General features: G+C 50.6%; 1 long non-coding RNA gene across 1 annotated transcript; it reads right to left on the reverse strand.

Moving 5' to 3' along the window:
* Nucleotides 1-3864: 3864 nt before the first annotated feature.
* On the reverse strand, nucleotides 3865-15429 carry LOC110347132 (uncharacterized). Its single transcript, XR_015450940.1, has 3 exons — nucleotides 15173-15429; nucleotides 6019-6137; nucleotides 3865-4003 (listed from the first exon to the last, which is right to left on the reverse strand). It is a non-coding gene; the product is annotated as an uncharacterized LOC110347132 (long non-coding RNA).
* Between the last annotated feature and the right edge of the window lie 1056 nt (nucleotides 15430-16485).

Genomic DNA, 16485 nt, shown 5'->3' on the forward strand with positions numbered 1-16485 from the left:
TGTACCCTTGGCAATTCTTTCCTTGTTGTACACAAGAACCTGGGCTATTTTTGGCCCACTCAACTGTGATGGTAATAGTAGTAGTACTGGGGATTGAACACAGGGCCTTCACACTGAGCTACATCCCCAGCCTCTTATTTAAATTCTGAAACAGTCTCACTAAATTCCCTAGGCTGAATTTGAACTTGAGATCTTCCTGCCTCAACCTCCCAGAGTGCTGAGATCACAAGTATACACCACCATGCCCAGCCCATCTTGAAATTTGAATAAGAGGTGGGCTGGGGATGTAGCTCAATGGCACCACTCCTGCCTGGCAAGTACAAGGCCCTGAGTTCGATCCCCAGTACCGAAGGAAAAAAAAAGTTTGAATAAGGGGACTTGCACTTTCCTTTAGTACTGGGACATCTACATTATGTTTGAGTTTTTTATTTGTTTGTTTTGTTTTGTTTTTTGGTGCTGGTGATCATACTCGGGTCTTTGCTCTTGTGCAGCAGGCAGCGAAACCACTGAACTAAATCCCCGGCACTACATACACATGATGTAGCCCGGTCTGCCTTTGTTATCTTTCTGATGTCACTCTCAACCTACACTAGGTCAGATCCTTCCCTGTACTCACACATCCCACACCTACTCCTCTCCCAAACGCCCTGACTGCTCAACTGTGCAGCTTTACTCTCTTGGCCTCCTCCCCATGAGACACTGAGCCTCTGCAGGGCCTGCCCCACACTCAACACATAGCAGGTTCTCAGTTAAGCGTGTATCCAAATGAATGGTCCAGATGGTGGAAAGCCTGGCCTGGTTCCCTACAGGATTCTGGCCAGAGCTGGGCTTCAACCCCTTTTTCTTGTTTTAGGGCCAAACAACCCTCCCCCACCCTCATGCTCTCCTAACCAGTGGCCTTAGGCCAAAATCAACCCAGATGAAAGCCAAATATAAATTTGTTTTTCTGACCTAGGACCCAAATTAATGTATTTTGTTTTCCCCAAAGATGCTCTGTCATTTTTTAGGACAGTTAAGCTGACTAACCCAGAACCCTAACATCCAAGGACTTCTGGGGCCCTACTGGGTCACAAAGGGTCCAGAAATAAGGAGCTGTTGACAGCCCATGGTCCACATTATGCAGGATAGGGTTGGGGACAGGTGCTGACCTTGGATTTCACAGGGCCACAAAAGGAAGGGTATGGTTCATGCCAGTTTTGCCAAATCCACATGCAACCCTCTTAGAGCCACAACCATCCACCCTCCATTAAGTAGGGCATGTGATGGTGAGGGAGACAGACAAATCTCGTCTTTATGACCCTTCCATTCCAACCCTTTGGTATAAAGCGGAGGCCATCAATGATAATGAGACAGGGTGTTGGAAGCAATGCCACATAATTTTAGGGAAAAATCATTTGATTAGGCCTAGTTCTTCTGCCTACAGGCCAGCTATGGCATTCCGAGACATAATTCCATTTTGGACATCATTTGTTGACCCAGTGAGGTTTCAGGGGGCAAAGTAGCAAGCAAGGCCGTGACATATCCTGATGGCTGACACTGACAGAGGAGCTAAGAGGCTCTACGAATGGTTCCAAGACAGTGCCTGCTGAGACTTAATTGACCTTGTTAGCAAGAGATTGACTTTATTTAATATAGGTCTCACCGTAACTTGGTCTTAAACACCCAGTAGAAAAGTATAACTAAAGACAATAGTTATTTGAGTTGAACAAAATTTTAAGTTTTTTAGCCAACATTGTTTTTTTTTTTAAAAAAGTATTATTTGACTTTTAATCCTTTTACAGCCCCAATTAATAGAAATTATGCTTATTATAGACAGCTAAGCCAGTCAAACATACTATAGATCCTCACAATATATAGGGACAAGCCATTGTTGGGTGTGCTCACTTTTCCTAAAAACACCGTCACATAAAACAGAAAGGGAGATATGTTGGGAGCAATGCTACAAAATTCTAGGGAAAAATCATTTGATTAGGCCTAGTTCTTCCGCCTACAGGCCAGCTATGGCATTCTGAGACATAATTCCATTTTGGCCTCCGGTCACAACTGAGACCTCAGTGATCCCCTGATGCTGTGATGCTCCAGGACAAGACCACACCTGCAGGAGACATCCTGGGAGGAACCAAATCTTCATCTGCATGGTTCCTCATTGTTCTTGAATTTCCGCCACCCCCTAGTCTTTTGTTACACCTTGTTTATCCCAATGTGAGGTACTGAACTCTCTGCATTTCATTTGTTACATTTGTTTCTCCCTAGGTACTGAATAAAAGGTGCTGCAAGCTAGGGGTCTTTGTCTTTGCTGCCCAGAGCAGCCCTGATCAGACCCAAAGCTCAGCTTCTTCTCAAAGTCTCATTTTTCTACCTTTCTTGTAACTCGCCTTGTGCTGCCCTGGCTTGCAGGAGACTAGGACTTACTGCAGAGGTTCTAGTAATGTCCCCTTTCCCTGTTCCCTACAACAGGGGACACAAGCCAGAGGTGCCTGCCTAGACTCCTGCAGTGGATGGAGACTCCCAGAAGGCCGGCAGAAGCTGTCTTTAATGGTGGCCCCCCCTTGGCTCTAGGACCTGAGTCCAAGTGAAAAGGCTGGTTCTGGGCCAGAGGTTGATCTGTGTGGGCATCAGGCAGATGCGCCCCCTGATTCTCTCCTCCCTCGCTGCATCCTCATGCAACAGGCTATGGGCTATCTGAGCAGCCACCAGCAGGGAACAGATCACAGCTTCCACAGGATGTGGAGTCTACTGGGCCACTTTGAGTCGTGCCCAGTGCTGGACTCAATCTCCCCAGAGAGCGTCTGGCACCCAGGATAGAGAAGGGCCCCATCTGCCTCCTACCATACAGGTCCCCCAAATTGTTGCTAAAGGGCAAATGACCAGGCTGGAGAGTTCTGAGCCTGGGGACAGATGATGTGTGCCTGGCTAGTTGCACAGGGGAGAAGTCAACCATGGCATGGGGGAGGGGATGAAAATATAACGTTCCTATTTTTTAAATTCAAAAAAGGAAAAGACTATTTTGGGATCCAGTCCCAAGCCACGAACAAGTCATAGAGACGGACTTCAAACCTGGTCCCATCAATCACAGAGAACATGACTCAACCGTGGCATTCCAGTGCTTTTGAGAGCCAGCCAGTCAGCAGCAGCCTTATTCTCATGATTCCACTTCTGAAAGGCAGCCAATGCCTGAATTCTAAACTGAAAGCCAGCCAATCCCTAAACATTAAGAGTGAAAGCTAGCCAATCTGCAAACATTTGGCTTCTGAAACTCAGCCAATTGCTGAATGCCATGCTTTCCACACTCTACTCAAGATCAGAGCTCTGAGGTGGGATGGAGCCTGCTGTTTCTTTGTAGGTAGGGTTTGCTCTTTTTCCTGCAATGAAAGGATTCGGTCCCTGGTTTCCTGCACATATCCTGAAGGAGGCCGTGTCTCTGCTACCCATACATGGCCATGGTCCTCACTGCACCCCTCCTGATACACACCGAGGCTGGTGCAGGTTCCTGAGCCCCCAGAGCACAGGCACTTGCCTGGCCTTTTCCTTCTCCAGGGGATCCTGAACCCCAGGGAGGAGTCTGTGGCTGAGGAACCTGAGTGGGAGGTCTGTGGTTCTCCACAAGGTCTCAACAAGAGCTCTGCTAGGAGGACATCCATCTCCAAGTGCTGGTCTGGTGACAGGGGGACACACTGAATGTGATCACATCTGATGGTGGAGGCAGGACACCTAAGAGCACCCAGAAAAACAAGTCTGCAGATCCCAGGCCACATGCAGGATTGGTCGCTTTTCCGCAGTGGGTCAAAATACCTGATGTATACAATTGAAAAGTTCATTTTATTTTATTTTATTTATTTATTATTTTGAAAGGTTCATTTTAGCTCATAGTTTCAGGCGTTCAATTCATGGTGAGCTGGTTCTGAGGCAGAAATCTCATGGTGGAAGGGCGTGGCAGACGAAAGCTGCTCCCCTCAAGGCAGCCACAAAGCAGTGAGGGGAAAGACAGCCGGAGAGAGAAGGGCTGGGGACAAAAACATTCTTCAAAGGCTTGCCCAGTGTTTCTTCCAGCTGGGCCCACTTACAGCCCATTCAGCTATAAACTCATCAGTGGATTAAGCCATGGGGTCAGCACAGTCATGCTCCAGTCACCTTCCAAAAGCCTCACCTCAGAACACAGGAAGCTTTAGGGGACAATGTAGATCTAAAGCCTAACAGAAAGTGTCTTCCATGGCCCCATGTCCAGGCCTTAGTGCCTGGTGCTCACTGTAGTGACCTCCTCGGTATTGAGGGCAGCCCAGCCTTGCACGACCCTGTGGGCATCCTTCCTGCTCTCAGAACCTGTCCTGACCCTTGGCATCCCCAAAGAGCCAAATGCACCTGTGGGTACTCTCAGGGGAGGCCTGATAGAAAGACAGGTGTGTTCCAGGGTGCAGGTCAGGTGGGACACAGGAGGCGGCTCAGGGGAGCACGGTATGGTCACAGGTCCACAGGAGAGGGGTGTCCTCACGGGCCAAGGGCAGCTCAGAGACACCAGGGTGCTTGAGAGAGAGGACATGAGTCACAGCCTTTATTAGGTCTCGAGCATCACCCTGCAGGTCCCCACAGAGAGCTCTGATTTGTGGCTTTATAGGAGCAGCCTTGGGGCTGGGGATTTAGCTCAGTGGCATCACACCTGCCTGGAAAGCGCAAGGTCCTGAGTTTGATCCCCGATAACAACAACAACAAAAAATCTATATACAGAAGCAGCCTCAAGTTCTGGGGAGCCAGGTGTGGCCAGGGGTGGTCCTGTGGCCTATTGGTGCCATCCACACCCGGTATGGGGTCAGCAGCATGAGTCACAGAGGTCCTGTCTGGCTATCCCATAGGGAAGTGGTCACTAGAAGGCAGTTATTGAAGGCTGATATCTGGATCAGTCAGGCTGGGGGACAACTGGGAGGAGGCAGGGTGGGGAACTGCAGAGAGGGAACCAAGCCCTGCTCTGAGTTGAGGCCAGATGGGGAGACAACCAGGGGACTTGATGCTGAACCAGGAGTGGAGAGACAGGCAGTACATTATGCGCCCCACAACTTGGACAGTGCTAGTGCCAGCCAATGGGGTGAGTTCCAGGCGACTGGGTTGAGCTCAACAGAAGGACTTCCTGTCAGGAGCCAGGATCCAGTGACCAGGCTTGAGGGGGGCTAATGAGCTTTCTGTCCCAGGGGAGTACAAGCAGAATAACCTGTTGCCATGGGTACAGAGGCTCCCAGAAGGCTACCACTGCAGAGAGAGGAAGTCAGAAGGGTGTCTCTTCTCTAGTCCCCACAGCTGGTCTGAGAGGGACCAGGCTCTGGTGGACTGGAGAAGAGGGGCAGGGCATTCCTCACCTATCCCACCCTCAGGAACAGGGCTTCTCCAGCCATCAGTCTGCCCTCTGCTCCCTTCCTTCCTTTCTTTTTTTTTTTTGGTGGGGTTGGGGGGGGGTTAGACAGGGTCTTACTTTGTAGTGCAGGCTGGCCTTGAACTCACTATGTAGCCCAGGCTGGCCTCAAACTCACTCTCAGTGATCCTCCCACCTCAGCCTCCCAAGTGCTGGGATTACAGGCATGTGCCATCACACCCAGCTAGGTCTCTTTCTTCTGCATGGAATATCACCTTCAGGACCTGAGACCTAGTTGCCTCTCTTTATAGGCCCCAAGATGAGGCATGGGAAACCTCATGAACCTCGCCCTGCAGATTCACCAACTTCACTGCAAAGCCATATCCTTGATCAGTGGAAAAGGGTTGATCTTGCCAATTTGAAAAAGGATCAATGTATCTATTATTACAAAACAATTTGGGTTCAGTGTGAACTAGGAAATGGCAAGAGATGGCAGTTTAAATTATGACACTATTTTGCATTTAAATTGTTTCTGCTTAAAACATAGAAGGTGGAGTAAATCCCTTATGTTCATGCTTTTATAACTGTTCATCCCAGGAAAAACCCAGAATCTATGGTATTTAGAAGGGCTCCTGAGGAAGAGAGCAGTATCTTTGATGATCCTGTCCTTGGATTCCCACCTGTTTCTCAGGTGCTTTCGGTCTGTCCCATCTGTTTAATGAAGAAACTTCAGATGGGACTGCAGACATCTATGAACCAATTGCTCGACATGGCCTTTTCTGTTTTCAACAATCAGGATCTGGAGGAGTGTCAAAAGAGAAAAGCTAGAATTACTTACTTCTCTGGTAAAACCTCCTCTAGATCTATAGTCATAGTTGAAGTCAAGGAGACCCCTTGTTGGAGATTCTTTACTCCCTGCTCTGATGTGTTTTCTTTGAAGGCCAAATGTTTATTCATGAGTTTCTAATTGTCCCACAGTGTCCTACTCCCTAGCTAGAAAGAGATTTACTAGCAAAATTGGGGGCAATTCTCAAATTCTGGCCAAGGCCAAAATGGATTTTACCTTTTGGCACTCTGCCAGGTCTCCCTGACCTAATTAGCCAACAAGTGTATCTTGCTGCATGGTATAATGGAATACCTGACTTAAGAAAATTCTTCTTCCTTTACATATCAGAAAAGAGAGGAATTGCTGGTCATATTGGTGCATGCCCATAATCCCAGTGTTGGAAGGCTGAGGCAGGAGGATCCCTTTGAGTTTGAGGCCAGCTTGGGCTACATAGTGAGTTCAAAACCAGCCTTAACTACATGGTGAGATCCTGTCAAGAGAAAGAGAGAGAGAGAGAGAGGAATTGCATTGGGTATCTTGAACCAAAGGCTAGGACAAGAACTCTGCCCAGTGGCATACTTCAAAAAAATTAAATGGAGTGGCTGCTGGGTGACCATCTTGCCTAAGAGCTGTAGCAGCTACATCTATAGTAATGGAGGGGCCAGGGATTTAGCTCAGTGGTTCTGCCACCTGCCTTGAAAGCACAAGGTCCTGAGTTTGATCCCTGGTACCAAAAAAAAAAAAAAAAGTCCTTGCACTCCCTATAGTAATGGAGGAAGCTGAAAAACTAACTAGGACATTCACTGCCTGCTGCCCAAGTCCAAGGACCTGAGTTCAATCCCCAGTACCAAAAAAACCCAAAACAGCTAACTAGGACAGAAACTAGAAGTTCTGACTCCTTGTCAAGTCAGAGTGATTCTTGAGACCAAAAGTTACTTGTGATTACCTGGGGAATGGCTTGCCAAGTATCAAACCGTGTTCTTAGACATCCCTGAGGTTATTATAAAAATTTGCACTACTCATAATCCTGGCCCTCTGATGTCTACAGTCCCAGAAGCTAGCCACTCTTGGGAACAAGTGATCTCCCAGACCTATGCAAGTAGGCAGGACATTGTTGACCTGCCCCTCCAAGACCCTGAAGAGGTGTGGTTACTGATGGGAGTAGCTTTGTCCAAGAAGGATATCAAAAGGCAGGTTATGCAGCTGTCAACCCACAACATGTCACTGAAGTGAAGCCTCTTCCCCCAGGGAACTCTGCTCAAAAGTCAGAGCCAATAGCGCTTACTTGGACATTGATGTTAAGAAAAGGCAAAAAGCTAAATATCTATACAGATGCCAAATATGCTTTTCTGGTGTTACATGCTCATGTAGCAATGGAAAGAAGGAGCTTGCTGACTAATAAGCAATCATCTGTAACTATTCTCATTTTGGGTTAACTCCTCACAGTAGTTTTTTGGGTTTTTTTGGTGCAGAACCAGGGATCAAACTCAGGACCTTGCACTTGCCAGGCAGGCGCTGGCACCACTGAGCTAAACCTCCGGCCCTCGCAGCAATCATCTGTAAAACACAAGCAGGAAATTCTACAACTCTTAGAGGTTGTCCATCTTCCCAAGCATTTTGCTGTCATCATTGCAAGGGCTCCTAAAGAGGCATGTCTAAAATCTCATTGGGAAATCAAAGGCTTATAGGGAGGCAAAAAGAGCAGCCCTACAGCCCTTCCAGACCCTAACCTTACTCCCATTTTTTGAGGAACCATTCTGGGTTGTTTTTTTTTTCTTTTTTTTTGGTACCAGGGATTGAACTCGGGTCCTTGCACTTGCACAGCAGGCGGTGAAACCACTGAGCTAAATCCCTGGCCCCGAGGAACCATTCTGGTCTGTCCTCAAGTGACACAGTGACAAGCTATAAAAATCTTACATGAAGGGCTAGGGAGTTAGCTTAGTGGTGCTGCCACCTGCCTCGCAAGTGCAAGGTCCCAAGTTAGATCCCTGGTACCAAAAAAAAAAAAAAAATCTTACATGGAAAATGGTCACTAGAATTTTTACAGGACTAAGAAGAAAGCTATCCCTCGGAAGCTTTGAAAGACACGAGACTCTTCTTCAAAAAGCAAGTATTGCTCCAGGTGGAGATAAGTAGAGTCAGTAATGACCTTAATTCACCATGATTTAAATGGGCACTGGTATTGAGGCTCCTGTTTTTTATTAGATCCATTATGTGGGTAATCTTGCTAAGGCTATGGCTCCCAGGTTCTCCATACTTTATCTAACCTCCTTCTTTGACATACTTTGTCCTCCACAAGACACGTGGAAATCTGACTTGCTCCTCATATTCAGGTTCTACATCTCCAACATAATAGTAAAGTTATCTTCTTTCTCCCTCAAACAGGCAACTCAATGGCCACTAATTCTTTTCTTACTGTCTTCTAACATTTTTTTTTCTTCAACCCAGGCAGTGAGCCACAACACCCCAAGGTAGTTGAAGAGCACATAATCCCAAGTAGGTAGGGTCTACAGCCCCTTCCATCTAGGAGAAGCTATAGAAGACAGAGACCTCCACTCTCTCAGCACCCTATAAAAATTATGGGGATATGTGTTTCTGGGGGAAATAAGACAGGGAGATAGGAAGTGGCTAAAACTGGCCAGGAAAGAAAGTGTGACAAGATCTTGGAACACAGGTGCAGAACAGTTCCCAAAGCCCTGCACATGGACTTCTCTTGAGAACTCAAACAGGTTTTCTTTTTGGGGGGTACCAGGGCTCAAACTCAGGTCCTTGCACTTGCGAGGCAGGCGGTGGCACCACTGAGCTAAATCCCTGGCCCTCAAGCAGCTTTTCAATAGGACCTAACACCAGCCTGAGGAGTGGACACAAAAAAGACGTCCACACTGAGTTTTGCCCCTGTGTTCTCTCTCCATGGTGGCCTGCCCTTACACAGTAGGATGTACTTCTTTTCCTACTTTTACTTGGCCAAAACTCTGCACAGCCTGTTTTTTTCCTACCTTTAGTAAAACTTTCCTATTGTTTGTGCTTGTCTTGACTAACTCTTTGCTCAGGACAGAAAGAGCCTAGAAACCACCTCTAGAAGGAGACTCCAGCACCCCAAAACCCAGTAACACAGAGGCTATGTAATGTTGGCCTCAGTTTCCTTATCTTCAAAAAGGGGTTACAGGGCCCTGTTGGCTCTGACTCCCCTCAATCACAAGACTCTAGGGTCACAAGGAGGCTACCAGCCTGAATGTGACCTGTCCAGGGTTAACAGAGGAATGTCACACCACAGGAAGACTCCTTCGATGAGGACCCAGATGTTGTGCTAACCCTGCTTCTCTTGGGCCAGTTGCTTGCCCTCTCTGAACCTTGCTGCCTCTTCTCGTCTTCCTGGTCCTCATGCTGGAGGGTCAGAGGGCAGAAACTACCTGCAGAGAGTACCCCTTGACAGCTGGGACTGAGATGTTCAGAAGCTGAGATAGGAATTTAACCCACTCTAAGTGTAGAATGCTGGCAGGTTTTCTGACTTCTGTCTCGGAAGAAGTTTCAGGATGTGTCAGTAAGAGCTCAGAAGAGTTAGTAGCAGAGATCTTAGGATATGCTCAGGAGCTGGGGATCTTTATATATTTTTGTGAGGCAGGTGACAGAACCACTGAGCTAAATCCCCGGCCCACTATCTTTATATATTTTTGGCAGTGGAAACCTGTGGTCGAAGGTGGGTGGGGATGGACCCCCACAGTAAGATAATGGCCCATTCCAAGGGAACCCTAGTTTGCCAGTGAGAAGGTGGTCTATGCACAGGTGAAAAAGGACCAGTGCAGGTAGCAGGGGAGTGGCCTCTGCCCATGTGCAGGTGAAAGGGAACTGCCCAGGCCTGTTGTGTTCTGGGAGAAGAGAGAAATAATTAAAGTGGGCCTGTGTCTTGAAGCTGCAGTTTTCATTTTTAAATTATGATTTTCCTTGTTTCCTTTCTGCTTAGTTTTTATTTCTTTTGTCCTACCCTGTACTCAGACAGCTCCCTTCTCAAAATGAAAAATAAAAAAGGGCTGGGGCTGTAGTTCATGGTGAAGGCCCTGGGTTCAACCCCCAGTACCACACACACACACACACACACACACACAAATCTCTTACACATGATATATAACACACTTTATACATGTAATGTGCATAACGACTTTGTTCAGGATTCTGGGCACAAATCTCCGAGAGCCCCTGGATTTCCTAAGCAATCCTGGCGCCTTTTGTTATTGAGAAGGAACTCTTTGACATAGTGAGTTCAAGGCCAGCCTGAACTACATAGCACTTAGTTCAGAAAACAAACAGGGCCGGGGATTTAGCTCAGTGGTTTGGCCGACTGCCTCAAAAGCGCAAGAGCCCAAGTTCGATCCTCGGTACCAAAAAAAAAAGAAAACAAACAAAAAATAGAAGGAGGCCTTTGCTTCATTCTTGAGATTATACTAATGAAGTGACTCGGGGTGTGGCCCTGAATAGCTCCAGGTTGCAGAGCGGTCACCAACACAAACAAATACGTGATTAGAGGATGGGAACAGGGAGGGGCCTGGAGACTGGTTACAAAAACTCTTAGCAAGCCAGGCTTGGTGTTGCACGCCTGTGATCCCAGCACTCTGGAGGCTGAGGCAGGAAGATCACCAAAAGTTCAAGGCCAGCCTGAACTACATAGGGAGACCCTGTATCAAAAAAAAGAAAAACAAACAAAAAAATATGTACCACATCTCACTCTACAGATGGAGAAGCTGAGGCTCTGACATTTACCCAAGGTTCCAGCTGAGTACAAAGGCCCTGGTTTAGACTCAGCCTGGGTCTGAATTCTCTGAGGAAGCCAGTTAAAGAACACACAGCAGGGGTGGGGATTTGGCTCAGTGGTTCTGCCCCCTGCCTCGCAAGTGCAAGGTCCTGAGTTTGATTCCCAGTACCAAAAAAACCCAAAACATACAGGGGGTGCCCCCTTCTCAGGTGAGTGCTGTCCACATGTGATAATGCATGTGCTATCAGGGTTGGTGTCCAGTGTACCAGGTCACACTTCAGCCCCACACACATACTCACCTGGGCAGGGCGCCCCCTTCCCTCTGCTAGGGGCCACAGACCTGTCCACCCTGGGCTGTGCCTGGTCCTGGCAGTGGGTTATCACCTGGGCAGAACTCAGGGGGCTGCAGCATGGGGCTGGACTTGTATCAACAGCCTATGAGGTCCTGGTGTCCTCTGCCCACATCGAAGCTGCCCCAGCACATCCTGCCACCCCTGAGACAGGGAAGGGAGCCCGTCCCACTCTGGTGAGAGTGGTGAGAAAAGTCCCTTCCAGATTCTTAACAGGGAGTCACCGCTGGGACATTGTGGTCATTCTCCTCAAAGAACAAACAATTGGGCCAGGGATTTAGCTCAGTGGTTTTGCCTCCTGCTGCACAAGCACAAGGACCCGAGTTCGATCCCCAGTACCAAAAAGAAAAGAAAAAAAAAGAAGAAAAAAAAAAGAACAAGCAATCACTCTTGCTAAGTGGAAATGTTTTTAAGCCAAAACGCTGCTGCTCTTCGTTTGCTAATACTGGGTCAATATTTGGCTTCCCTGCCCAGGACAAATATCAGCGAGGAGAAAGCTCTGACAGGGAGGGTGCTCTGCAGACCACTCACGGAGCGATTCGGGGCTGTGCGGCGGGCAATGAGCCAGCTGCATGAAAATGCTGTCTCTCACCTGTTCAGAAGCAAAGGCTACATCTGTGGAAAGTGTTTCTCGGAAGGAGAAAAGTGGTGCCACACAAACACACAGCAGAAGAGACATTGTCCATTGTGGGTGATTAATGTCCCATAACAAGGCTGTGGTTTTTCATCTGACGAGTTTCTGCCAAGTCGCAGTGCCTTGTAAACACTTCCACAAAGTGGGGAGACTGCCGTCCTCAGAGGGTGACTTGGGAGCCTCTTTGGAGTTTACTCTCTAGATCTCAGGCATCTCTGCCACGGGGATTGAAGTTCCTAAGGGAGGTTCCTGGGCACCCATCCTGCACCCACTTGGGTGACACGGAAGAGCCAGTGTTGTGGGCTGGGTCACAGACAGCCCTGCACTCAGAGGCCCAGTTGGGATTCATGCATGGGGAAGGACAGGCATCCTGACATTCTTCAGACTTCTGTCTTTGAGTTGTCCTCTGTAAGTGAAGTACAAGGGGTCTTGGGTGGGGTGCCCTAGGGGTGCACCCCTGGCCGCTTCCTCCCTCGCCCTCTGCTGCCCTGGCCGCTCCTGACCTCCTGCTCTCCACTCTGCCCTGCAACACTGCCGCCCTCTGCTCCCAGGCTCAAGGGCATGGGCACCACGGTGTCAGGTGGTGACTGTTGTGCCCTGGGCTGCCAGCGATATGGGGTGTTCTGTGGGGTGACATGCAGAGGGTGAGCCTCCCACTCCCATCCAGGTACCTAGCAGATCCTGGCTGGGACCTCTAAACATGGGATAGGAATGCAGGCCTCTGGGATGGGAAGAGGTCTGACCTTACTTCCTGAGGCTTCTGTAAGGTGGCTGGCAGGAGGGGGTGCTTGGTAGTCTTTAGGTTCCCCTCTATCTGTGAGGGTCCACCCTTGCTCTGTGAGTGTGCCTGTGCTGGAGAAAAAGAGACATTAAATAGCAAATTAAAAAGCCAAAAGTCGAGTGTGGTATGTAAGCCTGTCATCTCAGCACTGGGGAAGCTGAGGCAGGAGGATCACCATGAGTTCAAGGGTAGCCTGGACTACATAGTGAGTTCAAGGCCAGTCTGAACTACATAGAGACCTTGTCTCAAATAATAAAAAAAAAAAAACCCAAATGGAAAAAAAAACAAAACATAAAACCTGCAGGGCCTGGAGGGAGCTGTAATCCCAGTACTCAGGAGGCTGAGGCAGGAGGACTGCCAGGAGTTGGAGGCCAGCCTGGGCTACATAGTGAGTTTCAGGCAAGCCTGAACTATGTATCAAGAGTGAGACCTTGTCTCAGAAAGTCAAAAACCAACCAAACTAACTAAAATCCATGACAGATGGGAGGAGGGGCAGGCAGGAAAGCACTTATCCCTGGTGCTTTGAACAGAGACCTTGCAGTTTTGTTTTGTCCTGGGCCCTGCACTCACACCAGTGATCTCAGCGATCCCAGAGTTCCTGCTGAATCGCTTGCTCACAGTGTAGTCTGGGCCCGCCAGCTCTCGCTGGCTCCCAACCCCACATCAGTGACATCATCTTGGAGTGGCCATGGCGGGAGTGTTAACGGCACAGAAATTGGGCAACTGCTGCAAAACAGAGCCCTTTTTTTAGAGCTGGTTGTTAAACATTTACCAGCACAACACAGCATAGAGCACTCACTCACTGGACTGAGCCTTGGCCTTGCTGTTTGTATTGGTTACACTGGGAAGGCGCACACTTCTTGGAGGAGAGCAAAGAGCTATGGAGGGAAGGGTGGGGCACGGGACAGCTTCCCAAGCGCCGGGCACTGATCCAAACCATTCCGCCACTGTCCTGGGATGAGGAAGCAAACTGAGAGCAGCCGGACTCAGAGACCACACACCCGGCCTGCTTGGCTGACATCTGGACCCAGAGTGCCAGCTCTTCCACAGCCAGAGAAGGGGCCTTTTATTTAGTTATGGTTTTTGAGACAGGGTCTCCTTATGCAATGCAGGCTGGCCCCAAACTCATGGCAATCCTCCTGCCTCAGCCTCCCCAGTGCTGGGACTGCAGGTGTGGGCCACCACACCTGGCTTGAAGGGATCCTTTAGAGCCGAATGTCTCCTGTCCCTCTGTACAGCAATCAGCACAGTTTGAGCTTCAGGAACAAACTGGAGCAATGGGGCTCAGGAGGAGCAGGCAGAAAGAGTGTGGGGGGCACCCAGAGGTCCTGATGTGCAAGTTCTCCTCCAGAATCACCACGGCCTAGGGGCAGAAGCCAGGCTGAACAGACACACACACACAGCATTCCAGTGGCCAGCAAGCAGATCAGAAGCACAAATATTTACCAAGCGCAGGGCCTCTGAGACATGCTGGCAGGGGTATGGAGCAAGGGTCTGGGGCCTCCCTTTCCTGGGGCCAGGGGATTCAGGGGAAAGCAGAAGGCCCTTCAAGGGTCCCCTCTGGCCCAGGCTCTTGGTCACAAAGTACCTTCTGTGCCACGCCAGAACAGGGAGCAGATCCTCACTTTACAGAGCAGGAAACTGAGGCTCACAGATCAAAGACTGCACACCCTCCCAAAGTTAGAGTGCTGGGAGCCGAAGGCAGGATCAGAAGCCCAGCCTTCCACACCTGAAATCTCCAGGGCTTCGTGGGGTCTCTGCTGCTCTCACTCATGGGCTCCCCTGGATCCGGTGGCTGCTGACGGACCCCAAAACCCACATAGCTGACAAACGCCCCCAACTCTCGCTTCTTCCAGCCACCTTTTCTGTCCAGGGGAGCCTCCCCCCCTTACCTCCAGCTCAGGCAGCTCAGGCCTGGCTTCTGTCTAGATGCTCTCTTGCCCCGCTTCTGTCCTCTCCACACGCAGGGGCCCTGGGCAGCAGGGATCTGGGTCCTGGTTATAGCTATCACCAACTCACTGGATGACCTGGGCCCCTTCTCCGAGCCCAGCTCGCCAGTCTGTACTCAGCTTTCCTGCCTCACCAGAATGTGGGTCACAGCTGCCAGCACCAGCATGGAAGCAGCTTGGGGTTGTCCAGACCATGGTCACCCAGCCACATGGGGGTGGATCCCTGGAGTGAAAGGTCTGAGTCTGGCCCAGGGGTGGGGTGGGGGTGGTGTGAGCGCCAGCACCTTGCTGTCCTCACCTGCCTGAGTAGGTGGCCACAGGGAAGCAAGTCCCCGAAGTTCTGCCCTCCATCTCCGGGTGTCGGATGGCAAATGGTCCAAGCCCGCAAAATTCACAAAGGCCCTTGGGAAACACTATTATTTTCCCCCAGGCGGTTTCTAGGGGGCCAAGTAAGGGCTCCCCCAGAAGTCTAGACTCCCAGTCATGACGGTGCCTCTTGCAGAAACCTCGTTCCCCACGTGCACATGAGGGACGACGCGGGACGCACCACCTCAGCGAGACGCCAGCAGGTCCCACGCCAGGGGGAGCAGCTTGGGCTCTGGATCCTCGGGTCTGCTGTTTGGACGTCAGTGTGCATCTCGCTGGAGTCTGACAAACACCGGGCTCAAGCCCTTCAAGGTCACTTTTGACACTGCCTCGGCGCAGATCTTAGCACGACTGTGTAGAGAACATGACCCACGTGCGCTGGGGCCCAGAGATCCCCAGGCATCTGGTCCCCAAGGATGCGCACGAGGACACCGGCTGGGCGAGAGGCAGAGCTATGCGGGGTGGGCGGGATGCGCCGTGATTGGTGGGCGGGCAGAAGCCGCCTGGGGCGGGGCGTCGGTGAGGGGCGGGACAGAGGCGGACCCGGGAGGGGCGGGGAGCGCCCTGGCGCAGGTGAGAGGCTCTGTCCCCGCTTCTCGCTGCAAGACAAGCGCTAGGTTGCGTCACGGTCCCCGCGGTTGTCACCCGCCCCTGGGTCCGAGGGGCAGCGCCGGCGAGGCACCAGGCGGGCAGCCGTGCGAGTTTTCTCTGGGATCCCGGAGGCTTTGTGTTCAGACCGAGGGCGAGTGGGGTGCGGGAGGATGCTTCACCGCAGACGCACAGGAGGCGCGCCTCAGTTTCTCCACCGTTAGGACCCGCGCCTCCCAGCCGGGGAAGGAGACGCAGCCAGGGCGGGGCCCGCTGAAGCACAGGTCCGGATCCGAACGTCCACGCTTGGGGCTGTGATCTGGGGTGTGTGGCAGACAGCCCTGCCCTCCACCCTCTCGCAAGTCGCGCCGGCGTGTGCAGAGAGGTCAGGCGCCGCTGGCTGGGGACTCGCGCCGACCCCACGGCGTCTCCGGTGGCCTAGGGCTGCTTGGGCACTCGGCGATTGAGGCTGGGAGCCGGGCGTAGTGGCGCACACCTGTGATCCCAGCAGGAGGATCGCCATGAGTTAGTTTGAGACCAGCCTGTGCTACATAGTGAGTTCAAGGGCAGCCTGGACTACATCCATAGCCAGACCCTGTCTCAAAAAACTAAAACTAAACTAAACTAAACTAAGACTTCCTAGGAGCTTCCTTTATCTGACTAAAAGCAGCTCCAGGAATGAGAATACCATAAATCCCCTCTTGGAGGAAGTTTTGTGGCCCTGATGAATCTGGAAAGACCCCTTATGCCTATGGAGACAAATATTTTAACAAACTTTTTATTTCTTTTTGTGGTGCTGGGGATCAAACCCAGGGTCTCTTTCGTGCTGGGCAAGCTGCCGGGCTGCATCCTGGCTGGCCTATGTTCACCAGCTTTCTTATCTCCTGCTGTCCTCAAGCCCATCTG

This window comes from Heterocephalus glaber, unplaced genomic scaffold (assembly GCF_053883595.1).
Source record: "Heterocephalus glaber isolate CG9 unplaced genomic scaffold, H.glaber_assembly_v1.0 deba00001140, whole genome shotgun sequence".
Lineage (NCBI taxonomy): Eukaryota > Metazoa > Chordata > Mammalia > Rodentia > Bathyergidae > Heterocephalus > Heterocephalus glaber.